Here is a 5,683-nt window from a genome sequence, read left to right on the forward strand (position 1 = left end):
GAACCCTTGCCAGTGCCCTTCCCTGCTAGGATGGCAATCCTGACCCCTTTATGGCAGCAGCACCTGAGGGATAACCTGAATTTGTGGATTAAGATCAGAGGTACAACTCCCAGAAAAATAAGTCCAACCAAGGTATCTCCACGATACAAGAATTTTTCTTAGATGGAAGGCTTTCCAGATACTCAACTGTGCCCCAGGATTTCTGGGGCTTATAGGCAGTACTGGTCATTGGTTCATAACCCTCAGTTTTTTCACTTGACCATTCTATCTTTTTAGGGGTTGGGTTCCCCCAACCCCTTGCTATGGACCCAGCATTCCAATAGCTGAAAACACTGTACATCTTTTCTCCTACCTGGTCTTACACCACCAAGGCACTCTTCAATGCCTTGGTAGAGGTCACAAGGTGGCACAAACCTAGGCAGCATCTGTCCCTCGTCTCTACGTCTCCATGGCAAAGCTAGCAGAAGATAGGAAATAAAGATTAGAGTGGAGATAAATGAAATGAGAACAGGGAAACAAGAGACTAGAAAATCAGCAAAACCAAAACTTGGTTTTTTAAAATATCAGCAGAATTGATAAATCTTTAGCTAGACTGATTGAGCAAAATGAGGAAATTCAAACAGTTAAAATCAGAAATGAAAGAGGGACATTACTACTGACTTTATATTAATGAAAAGGGTTATAAGAATACTATAAACATATATGTACACCAACAAGTTGAATAACCAAATTAAATGAACTAAATCCTAGAAACATAACCTACCAAGTCTGAATCACAAATAAATAGAAAATCTGAGTAGATCTATAACTAATAAGAATATTGAATCAGTAATCAAAAATCTCCCAACAGCCCTAGCTGGAGTTGCTAAGTAGTTAGAATGTCGGCCCACAGACCAAAGCGTCTTGGGTTCAATTCTTGATCAAGGGTACTTACCTTTGTTGCAGGTTCCCCAGCCCCGGTAGGGGCCAGTGCAGGAGGCAACCAATCGATGTGTCTCTCACAAACTGATGTTTCTCTCTCTCTTCCTCCTCCCCCCTCCCTTCCGCTCTCTCTAGAAATCAAAGGAAAAAATATCCTCGGGTGAGGATTAAAAAAACACACAAAAACTTCCCAACAAAGAAACCCCTTTACTTGATGGCTTTCCTGGTGAATTCTACCAAACACTTTAAGAAGAACTAATACCAACCCTTCTCAAACTCTTCCAAAAAATTAAAAGTGGACCCTGGCTGGTGTGAATCAATGGTGCTCTCTCTAGAAATCAAAGGAAAAAATATCATCGGGTGAGGATTAAAAAAACACATAAAAACTTCCCAACAAAGAAACCCCTTTACTTGATGGCTTTCCTGGTGAATTCTACCAAACACTTAAAGAAGAACTAATACCAACCCTTCTCAAACTCTTCCAAAAAATTAAAAGTGGACCCTGGCTGGTGTGAATCAATGGTTGAGCATCGACCTATGAACCAGTAGGTCACGGTTCAGTTCCTGGTCAGGACACATGCCTGGGTTTCAGGCTCCATCCCCAGTAGGGGGCGTGCAGGAGCAGCCGACCAATGATTCTCTCTCATCATTGATGCTTCTATCTCTGTTGCCCTCTCCCTTCCTCTCTGAAATCAATTTTAAAAATGTAATATATATACATATATATGTTATATATATACACACTTATGTATTTTTAAGTGGAGGGAATGCTTTCTAACTCATTCTATGAGGCCAGCATTGCCCTGATGACTGAGCCAAGCAAAGACCTACAAGAAAACAAAATTACAGACCAATATTCCGCATGAACTATGACAGAAAAAAACTGAACAAAATACAATACTGAATTTAGCAACATATTAAAAGGATTATATACTGTGGCCATATGGGAATATTCCTGGAATACAAGGATTGCTCAACATATGAAAATGTATCAATGTTATATACTATATTAGAAAAATAAAGGGGGGAAACTACCTGATCTCTTCAGTTAATACAGAAAAAAAATTGTGACACAATTTAATGCCCTTTCATGGTAAAAACACTCAACAAACTAGGAACAGAGGGAAACAATCTCAATATAAGAAAACATGAAAAACCCACAGCTAACATTATACTCAGTGGTGAAAGATTGAAAGCTTTTCCATTATGATCAGGAACAAGACAAGGATGCCCAGTTATGCCAATTCTATTCACAGTACTGGAAGTCCTAGCCAGAGCAACCAAGCAAGAAAAAAAAAAAATAAAAGGCATCCAAATTAGAAAGGAATGAAATTATCTCTGTTTGAAGATAATATGATATATGTAGAAACCCTAGGATTCTACATATACAAAATAACCTGTTAGAACTAGTAAGTGCAGCAAAGTAGCAAGATATGAAGCAACACACAAAAATTAGTTGTGTTTCTATACATGAACAATGAACAATCTGAAAAGGAAACTTAAAAAATAATTCCACTTACAATAGCATTAAAAAGGATAAAATACTTAGGAACTAACATAAGATGAAATATTTGTACACTAAAAACTACCAAACATTTCTTTTAAAAACGTTTTTTAATTGATATTTTAGGGAGAGAGGAGAGAGAGAATTGAACCATGACCTCCTGGCTCAAAGGTAAATGCTCATCCACTGAGCCATGCAGGCTGGGCCACCCTGCTACCCCTCTTAACCACATTTAATAAAAACCTTCCACCTAGACCCCATCAGCATCTCATTCTCTGAGGTCACCCACTCTCATTTCTTGAGTGCATACTATGGCTTTAATTAAATTACTGTGCATTGCTAAATCTTTCATGCTCTTGAATTCCCCCTTGTTCTGTGATAAAGACCTGGTTTGGTTCCCCCCACATCATAACTAGCCTGGGAACTTTAACTTTTGAGCTTTCCAATCAATGCCTGGATATACATCAAACTTTGAGATAAACCTGATTACCCCCGGAATAAGGAAATAATATCCAGGTATCCAGACTACCTGTCATCTAGAGGATTTCCGTTTCAGACCAATCCAGAGGCTAAGAATGCTTCTGTTGTAGGTGGAGGCAGGAATGGCAACAATTGTCTGACTGGTGGGGTCAGACCAAACCAGGGTTCAGCAACCTCAGTACTTGGGTTCTGGCTAGGAAAGAATTCAGAGCAAGACCCAAACTGTAAGAGAACATTCATAGGGTAAATTACAGAGGTGGAAAAAGTAATTCCTAGAAGAAATGGACTTAGCAAACTTCTGGAGGTAAAGGGCCCTAGGAGCTCGGGAGTGAGGAAGCAATTGGTAACGTGCCTGGGGCCTCGAGGGGGAGTGGGGGAAGGAGGGGAAGTGGATGAGAAAGGGGAAGGCATGAGCGTGCTCCCGGGAGGGGGAGAGAGTGCACTGGGTCTTCCGTCCTATGGGTTTTTTTGAGTGGAGATTTTAGGGGAGGTCCCAGGGGAAGATCTCATAGAATATTCAGCAGTGTTCCAGATGTGTCCTTTCAGGGTTGTGGTCTCCCTGATTGATTGGTAGGCACCAGAGTAAGAGGTCATTATTCTGTGCAGCTGGTCCTGACGTCAGCCATGGCTAGTTTTGATGCTTATCTGGGTCTGGAGCTAAAATACAACTTGAGGTCTAGATGTTATCTCTAGGGAGGAAAGGTCAAGGGGTCCAAACCTCGTGACCTGCAATATGCTAGGGGAGGAAAAGTCACCCTGGGGACCAGGGCCCACCCTACGATTGTCCCTTGTTGGGCACCTGGGACTTTCCACCTGGTGACCTTCTGTACCTGGCCCATCATGCTTGCTCTGCTCATGTCTGTCAACTGCCTACAACACTTCTTCTCATTAATGTACTTTTTGTTACAAGAACTCTTAGTTTTTCTTTCTTCTGCAAAACACTGGGTATTGCCTTCCTGTGTTTTCCATTTGCAAACCCTAAGACCCTTGAGTAAATATTTATTTCTAGGCAAAGCCTCCAGACTCTGAGTTCGTTTGACACAGGACAGAGGCAGCTGCTGTTTCCAACTGTTAAAGCGAAAACCAGACCCAATATAACGTCACTTGTGCTGAAAGCCCATAATGTAATTGCAGTTTCAACCTCTCCCAGAAACATAATCTTAATAACCAGTCTGGAATTTCCTGGTCAAGCACCAGTAAGGTAATCTGTCACAAGGTAATCTCTCCATCCCTCATAGAAAGAAGAAGCAATCTTTTTTTTTTTAATATATTTTATTGATTTTTTTACAGAGAGGAAGGGAGAGGTTTAGAGAGTTAGAAACATCAATGAGAGAGAAACATTGATCAGCTGCCTCCTGCACACCCCCTACTGGGGATGTGCCCACAACCAAGGTACATGCCCTTGACCGGAATCGAACCTGGGACCCTTCAGTCTGCAGGCTGATGCTCTATCCACTAAGCCAAACCGGTTAGGGCAAGAAGAAGCAATCTTAAAGATAAAAACTCTTCCTGCCCTAGCTGGTTTGGCTCAGTGAATAGAGCGTTCACCTGCACACTGAAGGGTCCCGGGTTCGATTCTGGCTGAAGAAGCATGCTGGGGTTGCAGGCTCAATCCCCAGTAGGGAGTGTGCAGGAGGCAGCCAATCAATGATTCTCTCCCATCATTGATGTTTCTATCTCTCCGCTCAGATATCAATAAAAATATATTTAAAAACAAAACAAACAAAAACCCTTCCCATTCTCTTCCCCCAAAGAAAAGATGTCCAGGTCCAAAAATAATCTTTTCTTTTCTTTTGTTAATAGCTCCCTTGCTCCACCCTTCTTCTTATAAAATCCTTTCCTTTTCTACTACCCCTCAAAGCGCCCTTCTAGTCACTAGATGGGATGCTGCCCTATTCATGAATGACTTAATAAAGCCAAGTAGATCTCCAGATTTTTTTTTTTAACCCTCACCCCAGGGTATGCTTTCATTGATTTCTAGGGAGAGCGAGAGAAACATCCATCTATTGCCTCTCATATGCTCCCTGACTATCAAACCCACAACCTAGGTATGTACCCTGACTAGAAATCAAACCTGTCATCTTTTGGTGAAAGGGAGGATGCTCCAATCAACTGAACCACCCTGTCACGGCTTGAATTTTTTTTTTTTTTTTTTTTTTTTTTTTTTTCGCTTCTGGCCTTTTCAGCTAAGATCAAATGTAACACAACATTCCTGAAATGGGAATCACAAGAACTGGAATCCATCTATGACTCGATCGTTAATACTGTGTGAGACTGGATAACTTAATTAACTTTTAATTTCACTTATGCTCAGGTATTTAAAAACGGCTTCTGGATCAACCAATCTCTTTGAGAAACTTTTAAAATCCTAAGGTCCGTGAAGGGATGGGACTCATTCGTTTTTCAGGCGGCCTCATAGCCTACGGGTTGGCAACAGTCTTCTGATCCAATGCCTCCTCTCCCGCCTCCTATTCCACGCCCGGGGCCGGACAGCACCGAAGGGGCAGTCGCCCTCACGCTATTGCGAGTCGGATCCCAAAAGCAAGGACGGAGGAAAAGACAGTAACGCCGGCTTCTCCGCCGGCTCCCGAACGCTCCAGGACGGCGCTCCAGGCCGCCGCCCCCCGGATGCCCTCCGGCTTGCTTGGTACAGCGAGGATGTCACTTACGCCCGGCCTGGCCTCGCCCCCACCCAGCGCAGATCCCAGGGGAACTCGCAGGAGCATCCTCCCACCTCGAGTCCTGGGCCCCGGAAGTGACGTCTGTGCGTGCGTGACG

This window comes from Myotis brandtii, unplaced genomic scaffold (genome assembly GCF_000412655.1).
Source record: "Myotis brandtii unplaced genomic scaffold, ASM41265v1 scaffold363, whole genome shotgun sequence".
Taxonomy (NCBI): domain Eukaryota; kingdom Metazoa; phylum Chordata; class Mammalia; order Chiroptera; family Vespertilionidae; genus Myotis; species Myotis brandtii.